Here is a 16,168-nt window from a genome sequence, read left to right as displayed (position 1 = left end):
GGGAAATTTTAACAGTTTTAACAGAGTCAATAAAGTATGGAAATATTTAATTATTAAATATATATTCTACCAATTTTCATAAAAAATTGTGTTTCAGAGGACACTGGCAAGAGAAAAGTAACTTACTGATGGAGAGTATATTTGTAAAACATATATCTGAAAGAGACTTGTGTATACAACACATAAGAGTTCTAATAGCTCAATAATAAAAAAGACAACCAAGTTAAAAAGTGGATAAAGGACTGGAAGAGACACGTCTCTAAAATGATACAAATGGCCAATAAAAACATGAAAATATTTGCCGCATAGTAGCCGTAGTTCATTTCAGTTCAGTCCCTCAGGCATGTCCGACTCTTTGCCACCCCATGAATCGCAGCACGCCAGGCCTCCCTGTCCATCACAAACTCCCAGAGTTCACTCAAATTCATGTTCATCAAGTCGATGATGCCATCCAGCCATCTCATCCTCTGTCGTCCTCTTCTCCTCCAGCCCCCAATCCCTCCCAGCATCAGACCCTTTTCCAACGAGTCATCTCTTCACACGAGGTGGCCAAAGTATTGGAGTTTCAGCTTTAGCATCAGTCCTTCCAAAGAATGCCCAGGGCTAATCTCCTTCAGAATGGACTGGTTGGATCTCCTTGCAGTCCAAGGGACTCTCAAGAATCTTCTCCAACACCACAGTTCAAAAACATCAATTCTTTGGTGCTCAGCTTTCTTCACAGTCCAACTCTCACATCTGTACATGACCACCGGAAAAACCATACCCTTGACCAGATGGACCTTTGTTGGCAAAGTAATGTCTCTGCTTTTGAATATGCTATCTAGGTTGGTCATAACTTTCCTTCCAAGGAGTAATCGTCTTTTAATTTCATGGCTGCAATCACAATCTGCAGTGATTTTGGAGCCCCAAAAATAAAGTCTGACACTGTTTCCACTGTTTTCCCATCTATTTCCCATGAAGTGATGGGACCAGATGCCATGATCTTCGTTGGCTGAATGTTGAGCTTTAAGACAACTTTTTCACAAACCTCTTTCACTTTCATCAAGAGGCTTTTTAGTTCCTCTTCACTTTCTGCCATATTAGTGGTGTCATCTGCATATCTGAGGTTCTTGATATTTCTCCCAGCAATCTTGATTCCAGCTGTGCTTCTTCCAGCCCAGCGTTTCTCATGATGTACTCTGCATATAAGTTAAATAAGCAGGGTGACAATATACAGCCTTGACGTACTCCTTTTCCTATTTGGAACCAGTCTGTTGTTCCATGTCCAGTTCTAACTGTTGCTTCCTGACCTGCATATGTTTCTCAAGAGGCAGATAGGTGGTCTGGTATTCCCATCTCTTGAAGAATTTTCCACAGTTTATTGTGATCCTCATAGTCAATAAAGCAGAAATAGATGTTTTTCTGGAACTCTCTTGCTTTTTCCATGATCCAGCTGATGTTGGCAATTTGATCTCTGGTTCCTCTGCCTTTTCTAAAACCAGCTTGAACATCAGGAAGTTCACGGTTCACGTATCACTGAAGCTTGGCTTGGAGAATTTTGAGCATTACTTTACTAGCATGTGAGATGAGTGCAATTGTGCAGTAGTTTGAGCATTCTTTGGCATTGCCTTTCTTTGGGATTAGAATGAAAACTGACCTTTACCAGTCCTGTGGCCACTGCTGAGTTTTCCAAATTTGCTGGCATATTGAGTGCAGCACTTTCACAGCATCATCTTTCAGGATTTGAAATAGCTCAAGTGGAATTCCATCACCACTACTAGCTTTGTTCATAGTGATGCTTCCTAAGGCCCACTTGACTTCACATTCCAGGATATCTGGCTCTAGGTGAGTGATCACACCATCGTGATTATCTGGGTCATGAAGATCTTTTTTGTACAGTTCTTCTGTGTATTCTTTCCACCTGTTCTTAATATCTTCTGCTTCTGTTAGGTCCATACCATTTTGTCTTTTATCGAGCCCATCTTTGCATGAAATGTTCCCTTGGTATCTCTAATTTTCTTGAAGAGCTCTCTAGTCTTTCCCATTCTGTTGTTTTCCTCTATTTCTTTGCATTGATCGCTGAGGAATCTTATCAATAAGATAAAATCTCTTATTTCTTATCTCTTCTTGCTATTCTTTGGAACTCTGCATTCAGATGCTTATATCTTTCCTCTTCTCCTTTGCTTTTTGCTTCTCTTCTTCTCACAGCTATTTGTAAAGCCTCCCCAGACAGCCATTTTACTTTTTTGCATTTCTTTTCCATGGGGATGGTCTTGATCCCTGTCTCCTGTACAATGTCACGAACCTCAGACCATATGTTCTAAGGAAAATGTAAGTCAAGACTGCAGAGAGACCATATTCATTATCATGCCTAAAATAAAAATTATAATAGATAATAGCATGTGTTGACAATGATATGGAGGATTAGAACCCTCATACACTGTTGGTGAAAATGTAGAATGTGACCACTTTGGAAAACAGTTTGGTAGTTTCTTATAAATATAAAATTATCCTATGACCCAGTGTATGATATCTAGATAGCTACCAAAAAGCAATAAAAAGCTATGTTCACACAAACATGTATAACAGTGTTTGTAGCTTCTTTTCATTATAGACAAAAGTGAAAAAAAAAAAAGAAATGTCCATCAATTGATGAATGTATTAATTAGACTGTGATATGGTATGGATATATTATAGAATATTATTCAATAATAAAAATACTGGTACATGCTGCAATATAGATCTAACTAATTTTTTTTTGCTAATTAAAGAAGTCAGTTATAAAAAAAAAAAAAAAACACATATTGTATGATGCTATTGGAGTAAAATGTCCAGAATAAGCAAAACTATAGAGACAAGAAGATTAGAAATTCTTAGTATTTTTAGAGTTTCAGAAATTCTAAGCATTGAATTGAAATAATTCCTTTCTCAATTTTCAGTCTTCTATGGACGTGCTGTGTATGCTCAGTTGCTCAGTTGTGTCTTAACTCTTTGTGACCCTTTGGACCTTAGCCTACCAGTCTCTTCCACCTGTGGGATTTTTCAGACAAAAATACTAGAGTGGGTTGCTATTTCCTCCTCCAGGGGATCTTCCCAACCCAGGGATCAAACACATGTCTTCCATATCTCCTGCATTGCAGGCAGATTCTTTACCACTGAGCCGTCAGGGAACCCTTGTATGGATTCTGTCATACAGTAAAAAATACATACTTGTTACAATATGCTATATAGCTTTCAGATTTTTTTTTTTTTTTTTTTGGTCATGGAAATTATTACCCTGATTAGTTGCTCATTTGGAGAAGGAAATGATACCCCACTCCAGTATTCTTGCCTGGGAATCCCATGGACAGAGGAGCCTGGTGGGCAACAGTCTATGGGGTAGCAAAGAGTCAGATACCACTTAGAGTCTAAACAGCAGCAGTTGCTCATTAAATTGATAGGATTAAAATAAACTTTGAAACAACTGGTTGAATGTAAAAGTAAAATTCAGATTGGTTATATAATTTTAAGTATTTTAAAATTAGCCTCTTAATAAGGGAAAGGAACTCATATTCACTGTTGAAAAGAGAACTTCTCGATCTATACATACTACCAAGTTAAAGAAATGTTATCCGCATGAACGGTCATAAATTACAGTCCTCAATGCATTGAGCAAATCTGTACTTCACATTGTGTTCAAGTCTAGTAGATGTTCCCTTGGCCTCCATGTGAGCAATATTATTGGGTTGGTCAAAAAACAGGGAGTCCCACCATGGTAAATCACATTGTAAATGGCTCAGAGATGCCATTGCCACCACCATGAGTGATAAAAGCTTTGGTTTTCGGGTGACCTAAGAAAGAGATGAATGAGAACAATAAATTCTGAGTCCCATGGTTAGAAACAGAAATTGACAGTGTAAGTCAATAAAGAAGGCAATGCTTTCTGCTGAGGATTGCTATGCTCATGGGATCATGCAAACATTTGTGAATTTCCAAAGGAGGTCTGTCTGAGGAAATGAGAGAAAGCTATATATTAGAGGGGATGTTAGTGCAGAGTTGCTTTGTCCAGTGGACAAGTGTGGACTGATTCTTGATTCAAAGAACACCATGTTCAAAATCATGGCAGTGAAGAAACATTGTTTCTTCCTTGTAGGAATAGAGGGAATGATTCATTCTAATAATGTATGGAGAATCTCAGGGGGCATTTGGCAATGGAGGAAAAATGATGAATGTGCTGTTTACAAAGTCATCTTATATCTGCTACACTTTGACTTTTAGGCAATGTGAGTTACTGAAAGTTCAAGGAAAAGTATGAATGTTTCCTATATCATTTTAGATAAAAGCACTACAATAGTAGTAGAGCTGAGATAAAAGAGTGGGAAGACAAGATGACCAGTCAAGAAGCTATTCAAAATTTATAGGCGAAAGATAATTGTTATCTGGTGTTGATGTTTTACCTTGCTGTTCCACTATTGTCCCTGAGATTTTCTCTTAATTAGAACTTAGTATTTTTTTTTTTTTTTGCCACCTTCTTACCCAGAAGATCATAATATGGGGTCCACTTAAAAAGTTGAGCACTGTTTCTTAACATATCTGGTTTCTTCCCACTGAATCTCCACACAACCTACTATGACCAATAAAAGGCTCAACTCCACTAATAAGATCACAGGCTCAAAACATTTTAGAAATGAAAATCTAGTAAGAAGTCATCTTGCCCCACTTCTTTCAATGAATAGATGTGGACATTTCTGCTCAGGAATGTTGAATAATGTTAAATAATAGTTCAAAAAAAATCAAAGCAGCAAAAATCTTGGACCTTGTTGATCAACTATCATTTTGTTTACTACAATATGCTATGACCAGTTCTAAAGACTTGAGGGAAATTAGCTTGTAAATAATGTAATATAATAGTTAAAAGCATTCAAGAATCAATCAGAACTGTAGTGTACACAAAAAGCTGACTGAAATTTCTGCAACTTCATTTCATGTGACTATCTTATATAACAAACTTGTGGTTTGAATCTAGAAAATAGTTTGCTTGCTCAGCAATTTTTGAGAGAAATCGGTGAAGATTTGCTTATGGTTACTTTCTCCATGAAGCATTTTTAGAAATGGTTGACTTCTATTTTATTTTGTGAGCAATATTATACTTTCTTCTATGTAGTATAATGAGATAAAATTTCTTCAACTAGTAGAGAGAATATAAATTATTTTACACTGCATATTGGAAAATCACTTCCTATAATCTTGGAAGTGCAAAATTATTAAGACATTATTTCATTTTTTTTTCCTCCAAAGGTATCAATATTGGAATTATCCATGAACATATTTTGTACAAAGCTAGGAATTGCAGAATAATAAAAGAAATAATTCTTTTTAAAAAAGAGTGCCACATTAATTTTCACTGATCATTATAAACTGAAATAAGCAAATTACCAGTTTGTGCTGTCAAGAGATCTAATTGTATTTTTTTACAATTAGTTCAGTTCAGTTCAGTTCAGTCGCTCAGTCGTGTCCAACTCTTTGCGACCCCATGAATCCAAGCACGCCAGGCCTCCCTGTCCATCACCAACTCCCGGAGTTCACTCAGACTCACGTCCATTGAGTCAGTGATGCCATCCAGACATCTGATCCTCTGTCGTCCCCTTCTCCTCCTGTCCCCAATCCCTCCCAGCATCAGAGTCTTTTCCAATGAGTCAGCTCTTCGCCTGAGGTGGCCAAAGTACTGGAGTTTCAGCTTTAGCATCATTCTTTCCAAAGAAATCCCAGGGCTGATCTCCTTCAGAATGGACTGGTTGGATCTCCTTGCAGTCCAAGGGACTCTCAAGAGTCTTCTCCAACACCACAGTTCAAAAGCATCAATTCTTCGGTGCTCAGCCTTCTTCACAGTCCAAGTCTCAGATCCATACATGACCACAGGAAAAACCATACCCTTGACTAGACAGACCTTTGTTGACAAAGTAATGTCTCTGCTTTTCAATATCCTATCTAGGTTGGTCCTAACTTTCCTTCCAAGAAGTAAACGTCTTTTAATTTCATGGCTGCAGTCACCATCTGCAGTGATTTTGGAGCCCAAAACATAAAGTCTCTCACTGTTTCCGTTGTTTCCCCGTCTATTTGCCATGAAGTGATAGGACCGGATGCCATGATCTTCGTTTTCTGAATGTTCAGCTTTAAGCCAACGTTTTACTCTCCTCTTTCATTTTCATCAAGAGGCTTTTTAGTTCCTCTTCACTTTCTGGCATAAGGGTGGTGTCATCTGCATATCTGAGGTTATTGATATTTCTCCCAGCAATTTTGATTCCAGTTTGTGCTTCTTCCAGCCCAGTATTTCTCATGATGTACTCTGCATAGAAGTTAAATAAGCAGGGTGACAATATACAGCCTTGGTGTAATCCTTTTCCTATTTGGAACCAGTCTGTTGTTCCATGTCCTGTTCTAACTGTTGCTTCCTGACCTGCATACAGATTTCTCAAGAGGCAGGTCAGGTGGTCTGGTATTCCCATCTCTTTCAGACTTTTCCACAGTTTATTGTGATCCACACCATCACAGGCTTTGGCATAGTCAATAAAGCAGAAATAGATGTTTTTCTGGAACTCTCTTGCTTTTTCCATGATCCAGCGGATGTTGGCAATTTGATCTCTGGTTCCTCTGCCTTTTCTAAAACCAGCTTGAACATCAGAAAGTTCATGGTTCACATATTGCTGAAGCCTGACTTGGAGAATTTTGAGCATTGCTTTACTAGCATGTGAGATGAGTGCAATTGTGTGGTAGTTTGAACATTCTTTGGCATTGCCTTTCTTTGGGATTAGAATGAAAACTGACCTTTTCCAGTCCTGTGGCCACTGCTGAGTTTTCCAAATTTGCTGGCATATTGAGTGCAGCACTTTCACATCATCATCTTTCAGGATGTGAAATAGCTCAACTGCAATTCCATCACCTCCAGTAGCTTTTTACAATAGAAAATACTAATTTAGAATGTATCAGCAGTGCTAAGCAATCAAAGAAATCACTGATGCTGAAATTCTCATTTCTCAATAGGATGAAATAACCCTAAATCCTAGATTAGTGGTTTGTTCAGTCACTCAGTCATGTCCGACTCTTTGCGACCCCACTGACTGAGAACGGCAGGCCTCCCTGTCCCTCATCAACTCCCAGAGCCTATTCAAACTCATGTCCATTGTGTAGGGGATACCATCCAGCCATCTCATCCTCTGTCTTCCCCTTCTCCTCCCGCCTTCAATTTTTTCCAGCATCAGGGTCTTTTCCAATGAAACAGTTCTTCGTGTCAAGTCGCCAAAGTATTGGAGTTTCAGCTTCAGCATCAGTCCTTCCAATGAATATTCAGGACTATTTCGTTTAGTATTGACTGGTTGGATCTCCTTGCAGTCCAAGGGATTCTTAAGAGTCTTCTCCAACACCACAGTTCAAAAGACTAATTCTTCAGCATTCAGTTTTCTTTATAGTCCAACACTCACATCCATACATGACTACTGTAAAAAACCTAGCTTTGACTAGACGGACCTGTGTTGGTAAAGTAATATCTCTACTTTTTAATATGCCGTCTAGGTTGGTCATAGCTTTTCTTCCAAGGAACAGGCAACTTTTAATTTCATGGCTGAAGTCACCATCTGCAGTGATTTTGGAGCCCAAAACATAAAGTCTCTCACTGTTTCCATTGTTTCCCCATCTATTTGCCATGAAGTGATAGGACTGGATGCCATGATCTTCGTTTTCTGAATGTTCAGCTTTAAGCCAACGTTTTACTCTCCTCTTTCATTTTCATCAAGAGGCTTTTTAGTTCCTCTTCACTTTCTGCCATAAGGATGGTGTTATCTGCATATCTGAGGTTATTGATATTTCTCCCGGCAATTTTGATTCCAGCTTGTGCTTCTTCCAGCCCAGAGTTTCTCATGATGTACTCTGCATATAAGTTAAATAAGCCGGGTAACAATATACAGCCTTGACATACTCCTTTCCTGATTTGGAACCATTCTGTCATTCCATGTCAAGTTCTGTTTCTTCTTGACCTGCATACAGATTTCTCAGGAGGCAGGTCAGGTGGTCTGGTATTCCCATTTATTTAAGAATTTTCCACAGAATTTTCCACAGTTTGTTGTGATCCCCACAGTCAAAGGCTGTGACATAGTCAATAAAACAAATGTAGATGTTTTCTGGAACTCTCTTGCTTTTTTGATGATCCAGAAGATGTTGACATTTGATCTCTGGTTCCTCTGCCTTTTCTAAATCCAGCTTGAACATCTGGAAGTTCACAGTTCACATACTATTGAAGCTTGGCTGGAGAAACTTGAGCATTACTTTTCTAGCATGTGAGATGAGTGCAATTTGATGAGGGTAATTTGAACATTTTTGGGGATTGCCATTCTTTGGGATAGGAATAAAAACTGACTTTTTCCAGTCCTGTGGCCACTGCTGAGTTTTCCAAATTTGCTGGCATATTGAGTGCAGCACTTTCACAGCATCATCTTTTAGGATCTGAAATAGGTCAACTAGAATTTCATCACCTCCACTATCTTTGTTCATAGTGATGCTTCCTAAGATCCACTTGACTTCCATTCCAGGATGTCTGGCTCTAGGTGAGTGATCACACCATTGTGATTATCTGGGTCATGAAGATTTTTTTGTATAGTTAGTGGGGGTAAGGCTCTTTTTTGTTTGTTTAAGGTAGGTATTAAATTACTTGTTGAGGCTGTCATCCTGATGCCAGTTTCTCACAGATGAAAATAGTAAGGGTTATTTGGGGTAGTTTAGGGCAAGTAGTACTGATGGATTTATACTGCCATAAATAACTACAGGACTTTAATAGGAAGCGTCTTTCTAATTTTTTCTCTGCTAACACTGATTCTTCCATGCTTCCCAGTTTTTAACCTCTCCTCCTCCTCCCCACCTCTGAGAAAGTAGTTGTTAATCCAGTCAGTCAGAACAGTATGTTGATTAGGTCAAACTGCTAATGGGCAGTACTGCTGTTGCTACTGCTGCTAAGTTGCTTCAGTTGTGTCCAACTCTGTGTGACCCCATAGACGGCACCCCACCAGGCTCCCCCATCCCTGGGATTCTCCAGGCAAGAACACTGGAGTGGGTTGCCATTTCCTTCTTCAATGCGTGAAAGTGATAAGTGAAAGTGAATTCTCTCAGTCGTGTCCGACTCTTCGCGACCCCATGGACTGCAGCCTACCAGCCTCCTCCATCCATAAGATTTTCCAGGCAAGAGTACTGGAGTGGGGTGCCATCACCTTCTCCAATGGTCAGGGCTAAGAGACTTTGAGCTGGAGCCCATGCTCCTTCCTGTCATCTTTTTCTGTTTTAACAGAAAAAAACCCTGGATCCCAGGCTTCTCTCTCGATCTTTTCCTCAACGACTGGTTTTAAGACACATGCTATTTTCATCTTGGGAAAAGAGGGAGCAGGAGTAGGAGGAAGGGTTTGAATTTTTGTGCTTCAACTCAGTCTTTTTCAAAATTCTATTTTAAATATCGAATATCGAGTGCAGCTACGAATTGAACTGCAACAGGATAATTCTCAGCTACTCAGAACTCCCACTGTACACCCAGGAAGTCCTCTGGGAAACATTGTGATTTGTGGGGCAAGATTTGGATGTTTTTGTGTTCTTACTAATTAACTTAATAGCACTAGAATACCAAACATAATCTCTAAGATAGAAATGTCTCTCAGAACAAAGTAAAACTTGAATCGGAACATTAAGCACATATGTCCCCCTTGTTCCATTTTAAAATTCAACTTCCAAAGAAAAATGAGATATACCAATTCATTTTGGTCTAACCATGTTATGATATTCTCTGTTTCTGTCCCCTTTGCAAAAAAACATTCTAATGGACCCACTCCAGACTTTAAAGAGATTCATTCAAGTAGTTGTTCAGTACAAAGGCAATTTAACAGACCTTCTGTGGAATCTGGGCAAGGGTCGATGCAATCATGTTAGCCCTTTCTTCTGGAAGGTTTTCAACCATTGACCCCAAACTCAGTAATACAAAGCCATCTTCTCCAGAGCTTTGGACAAACTCTTTGATTTCCTGAAAAGAAAAATAGTTTGTTGTATTCTGAAGGGGAATGAGCAGAGAGAGGGTTTTTGTTTCATTCATTCTTTCTTTAGTTTGTTTGAAGAACATGAATACATACATTTCTAAAGAGAGAGAATTGTTAGAATAGCATCATCTTCTAATATGCTATACTATTAAAACCATTTAGAAAGAGATGTGATATGCAATTTATTTCTTTTAACCAACATATTATCATTGACTACTAACAAGAATGGTGATTTATTTATCACTTACTAACACAGGATGTCACTAAAATGAAAGTCTCCAGGGAAAAACATTTCACATTGTGAAAACACATTGATTTTCTTCAGTGAGTTTTGAAAACAATGTAATTTTTATTCCATGTCTCAAACAATAACAGGACCAGGAATTTTTTTTCTCATTCTCTGTAAAATATTGCTAAGACCTGAAACAATGGCTTAGTAACTTGTCCCAGGATGACAGGATTATAAAAGCACACAAATAAAATAGTATGTTTATTAAAACATATGGCTTGCTCACCAGGACAAGATTCAGGACCTTACTATGTCCAGAAATCCAAAGTTATGACTTCAACTTTGCTAAATTTCAAACTGTTCCTTACATTACTAAGTTCTCCTTAATATCACCAACCAGAACTCAACACCTTAGAATTATCTTTCTCTGATTTCCTTTTACTGAAAATTGATGAAACTCAGTCCAAGTGCTGTCTTGTTTCCTATAATAAGTTAAACAATCCTAGCCTAGCGAAATCAAGTTGTTATTATTATTTTTCTTTTTCTTTCTTGGTTTGTTTTGGAGAAGTTGACAAAAGATAGGCATTTAAAAGGACCTGAACTCCTAACAGAATTCCTCAAATAAAATGAAAAACAGTCTGTAGCTCAGCTTCATGAATTTGTATGTCATTCTTTGTCCAATGTATTCATTGCTAAATTGATCTACTTTTCTTCTTGGCAGTTTTCAGGACAGGACTTCTGATATATAGGCTTTCCTGATTATAAGGCTAAGTATGATAATATAAGGGTGATGGGTTTTCCCTGGTGGCTCAGATGGTAAAGAATCTACCTTCAAGGCAGGAGACAGACCCAGGTTCAATTCCTGGATAGGGAAGATCCCCTAGAAAAGGGAATGGCAACCCACTCCCATATTCTTACCTGAAGAATTCCATGGACAGAGGGACCTGGTTGGCTCTAGTCCATGGGATGGCAAAGAGTTGTACACAACTGAGCAACTAATACTTTTGCTTTTCACTTTTTCATGATAATATAAACAGAGGAAGAGGTTGCATATAATTGCTTGTCAAAAGAAGAAAAACGCTCTAGTTAAATCATCTCTATATAAATAAATAAGAACTCTCAATTTATTAACCATGATTTATTATTTATTTATTGGTGTTTCAAATTCCCAATATCCACAGTTCCCTAAATTTAAGCCTCAGTTAAGACTCTGATCTATTAAACTTCTCATGATATTATAGTAATTGTCTGAAAGAGAGAAAGACTGCTAAAATTATTTTTTTCTTGTCTTAAAATGTTATTTCTGTTTTCTTCCTAGCTCATGCTCTGATAACACTGGGCAGGCTACATTAATTTCATCTCTGTTAAGGAAATAGCTTTTCAAAATTTCCATAGCTTATTTCACCCTATTTTTATTCAAAACCTAATGAAATTGCAATATCATATATTATCACTACTTTTATATAGGATGTTTAAATGTTGAGTATAAATTTGATTTTATTTCTGATCTTGGCCTAGACATTTTAAGGATATTGATGCTATGATATACAGTGAATGTGACAGATTTTGCCTGTAAGCTATTTATTTTTGGTGGGTTTTACACCATGAGAGGGTGACTACTTGGGTAAAACATCTGATCCAGCTATCTAGAACTAATTATGGTTCATGACATAAAGTTACAGAAAACTTTCATCTACATTTTTAAATGTGGATCCTATTGTGCAAATTTTGAACTGTGGTGTTGAAGAAGACTCTTGAGAGTCCCTTGGGTAGCAAGGAGATTAAACCAGTCAGTCCTAAAGGAAATCAGTCCTGAATATTCATTTGAAGGATGGATACTGAAACTGAAGCTCCAATATTTTGGCCAACTGATGCAAAGAACTGACTCATTAGAAAAGACGTGATGCTGTGAAAGATTGAAGACAGGAGAAGGGGATGACAGAGGATAAGATGGTTGGATGTCATAACGATCTCAATGGACATGAGTATGAGCAAGCTCTGGGAGATGGTGAAGTACAGGGAAGGCAGGCATGCAGCAGTCCATGGGGTGGCAAAGAGTCAGACATGACTGAGCTACTGAAAAACTTCAGTGGATCTCCTGACTCAGGAATTAAGCCCACATCTCCTGTAGCTCCTACACTGGCTTGTGTTTTCTTTATCGCTGGACCATAAAGAAGCCTGAACATCAAAGATTTTATGCTTTCTTAAAATGCAAGATGCAGAAAACTAAGATCATGGTATCTGGTCCCATCACTTCATGGCAAATAGATGGGCAAACAATGGAAACAGTGAGAGAATTTATTTTCTTGGTCTCCAAAATCACTGAAGATGGTGACTTCAGCTATGATAGTAAAGATGCTTTCTTCTTGGCAGAAACTATGACCAAGCTAGACAACATGTTAAAAAGCAGAGACATTGTCAACAACGGTCCATCTAGCTGAAGCTATGGATTTTCCAGTAGTCATGTATGGATGAGAAAGAAAGCTGAGCACAGAGGAATTGATGCTTTTGAACTGTGGTGTTGGAGAAGCCTCTTGAGAGTCCCTTGGACTGCAAGGAGATCCAACCAGTCCATCCTAAAGGAAATCAGTCCTTAATATTCATTGGAAAGACTGATGCTGAAGCTGAAACTCCAATACTTTGGCTACCTGATGCAAAGAACTGACTCATTAGAAAAGACCCTGATGCTGGGCAAGATTGAAAGCAGGAGGAGAAGGGGATGATGAGGATGAGATGGTTGGATTGTATCACGATTTCAATGGATATGAGTTTGAGCAATTTCAGGGAGTTGATGATGGACAGGGAGGACTGGCATGCTGTAGTCCATGGGATCACAAAGAGTTGGACATGACTGAGCTGAACTGGACTGAACTGGATTGTGGCACTGGAGTAGATTCTTTAGAGTTCCTTGGATAGTAAGGCGATCCAACCAATCAATTCTAATGGAAATCAATCCTTAACATTCATTGGATGGACTGATGCTGAAGCTGAAACTCCAATACTTTAGCCACTTGATACAAAGAGCTGACTTGTTAAAAAAAGATCCTGATTCTGAGAAAGACTGAAGGCAAGAGATGTAACGACAGAGGAGGAGATGGTTTGATGGCATCACTACCTCTGTGGACATGAGTTTGAGCAAGCTCCAGGAGATGGTGAAGGACAAGTGCCGGGGTCCAGCCCCGGCTGATCCAGGGTATCTGAAGGAGAGACGGCGTCGGCGACCTATTTATTTAAATATTCATCAAAGATATAAAGAGTAATAGAATGAGGATATCTCAGTGAGGAAATTCAGTGGAGAAAGTGGCTGAAATAAAAATAGCTCAGTAGGAAAATTCAGTGAAGAAAAGAGGCTGAATAAAATTCCGAAGCAGGGAATTTACATCACCTACGAAGGCCGCAGGCGTCCTCCAGTTCTCCCGAAGGAGAGGAGACACTAAGGCCTCCCCGGTCAGATCTTAGAAGCCCAGGCAAAATTAGTAGGCTTGACGAGCTTCCCTGCCTCAGAGGAAAAATTCAGCCAGAAGGTGAAAGAAAGAACGACATGGGGAGACCAAGCTTCGGTGAACAAGGCCCGCACTTTATTTTCCAAAGTAGTTTTTATACCTTAAGTCATGCATAGAGGATAATGGGGGAAGGGGTAGAGTCATGAAGTAAGCCAGGCTTTCTTCCTGCAAACTTATCATATGCAAAAGTTTAGGTGATTTGCATCATCTTCTGGCCCGGAGGCCTGTTAACATTTTAAGAAACTTATTTTTCTCTAAAGGTATTATTCTAAAGTCAGGCACCACCCTCCAAAAGCATTAGATAAAATTGCATTCCTATAGGGCAAAGGTGTGGTGGGCTGTAACAAGAAAAAGAATTAATTCAAGGGTCCAAGGTTACAAACATTGAGGCTACTACTTACTTTTCTATACACCCATTATATCAATCAATACACTGCCAAGGACACAGTAGGTAAGGGATATGGAGACTTAGCAGCAAACATTGGCCCAACAAGTGAAAAACCCTTCACCAATACAATTTCTAATCAATCTTTTAACTACTCAAAGGAATCTGTGTTTAGACGGTTTAGGACCTCTGCCTCTCACAGTTGGGAGGCTCTGAAAAATCACATGTGGCCGGAAAAACCTATTCAGGCAGGCTAGAGGATTTCCAAAGGAGTTTGTATGTTGAAACACTGTCACACCCAGGAATTATTAACTGGAGCTGTAAGCTAACTCTTTTTTTGGAGAGAGGTAGTGGGGCACAGCCCCCCGTAAAGTCAGAGGTGTAGGTGAGAGCACAAAGCAGAAAGTAGGCAGACTCTGGTTTTGGGGGTAGATGCTCAAGAATTTCCAGGGGGACTCCTGAGGCTCAATCCCGCCTTTGCGTATGCCAAGCCTCCTTCCTCATGACCTTTGCTATGGGCGGAGCTCACTCCCAGCAGACAAGGAAGCCTGGCATGCTGCAGTTGATGGGGTCGAAAAGAGTTGGACATGACTGTGCAACTGAACAGCAACAACATTGTGTAGGTTAATACTAAACCAGAAACTTCTTCCTTGGTATTTACCTTACTATATTTGTTTCCAAACCTGGTGTGAGATCAGGCAGCTTAAAAAGTGAAAGTTGAAAGTTAGTCTCTCAGTCATGTCTGATTCTTTTTGACCCCATGTACTGTAGATTGCCCAGCTCCCCTGTCCATGGAGTTCTCCAGGCAAGAATACTGGGATGAATTTCCATTTCCTTCTCCAGGGGATCTTCCCTACCCTGGCATAAAACCCAGGTCTCCTGCATTGTAGGCAGATTCTTTACCAACTGTGGTATTAAAGAAATCAGGAAGTTTACATGATTGAAATAGAACTATACCTATGAAATTAGGCATTGTGTCATGAGTGCTAAGTAACTTCACTAGATTCCAACTCTTTGCACACCCATGGACTATAGTCTGCCCAGTTTCTCTGTCCATGGGATTCTCCAGGCAAGAATACTGGAATTGTTTGCCATGCCCTCCTCCAGGGGATCTTCCCAATCCAGGGATCCAATCTGCGACTCTTACATCTCCTGCATTGGCAGGCCAGTACTTTACCACTAGCACCAATTCCTTAGAGAGACTTATTTTCATGAATTGTATTATCAGAATGCAATGATTTCTGGTCTGTTTTGAGTTGTGAAGTTCTTTCACCTCAGATAAGATCAGGAAAAAATACTGAAGTGCATTCACAAAGGTTTTGGAAAAAATACCATGAGTTTAACAGTACACACACACACACACACACACATCAGAAGGAATCCCTCCAGTGTAGATACTGGTGAGACTGCTTAAAACTTCAAACACTATTTTAATATTTTATTCTGTTTTTGATTTCTGAGGCAAATTTCTTTGGCCAAAAGTTCACTAAAAAAATTAAGTCATGGTAGCCAATAGTTATGAATCACTATGTTTCTGGCACTGTGTAAGAGCTTCATGTACATGTGATCTGCTGCTAAGTCGCTTCAGTCATGTCCAACTCTGTGCGGCCCCATAGACGGCAGCCTATCAGGCTCCCCTGTCCCTGGGACATGTGATCTAAGTCATTCTAATTGTGTCTGGTTCTTTGCGACACTACGGACTGTAATCTGCCAGATTCCTCTGCTCATAGGATTCCCCAGGCAAAAATACTAGAGTGAGTTGCCATGCCCTTCTGCAGCAGATCTTCACGACCCAGGGATTAAACCTGAGGTTCTTTACCACTAGCGCCACCTGGGAAGTCCAAGGGCTTTATGTATCTGGTAGATTATTTTTATTCTCAGTAGTTATGGCCTATAAAGTAGACCAAACGTTTCTTCCTTTATTCTCATGCATCCATATTTTATAGGAAAGGTACTATGGCAGAATCTTGTTTTTATATATTTATTACCTAGCATAGTACCATAGTACCATATATTAAAGCACCCGATT

General features: G+C 39.2%; 1 pseudogene; it reads right to left on the bottom strand.

Annotated features, from left to right (window-relative positions):
- Positions 1 to 16,168, bottom strand: part of LOC147370550 (UDP-glucuronosyltransferase 2B18-like) — a 29,362-nt pseudogene that overhangs the window by 2,818 nt on the left and 10,376 nt on the right.

This window comes from Bos grunniens, chromosome 6 (assembly GCF_055505025.1).
Source record: "Bos grunniens cultivar Pamir isolate PY7600 chromosome 6, Bosgru_T2T1.0, whole genome shotgun sequence".
NCBI classification, from domain to species: Eukaryota; Metazoa; Chordata; class Mammalia; order Artiodactyla; family Bovidae; genus Bos; species Bos grunniens.
This window is presented reverse-complemented; position numbering and strand designations above follow the sequence as displayed.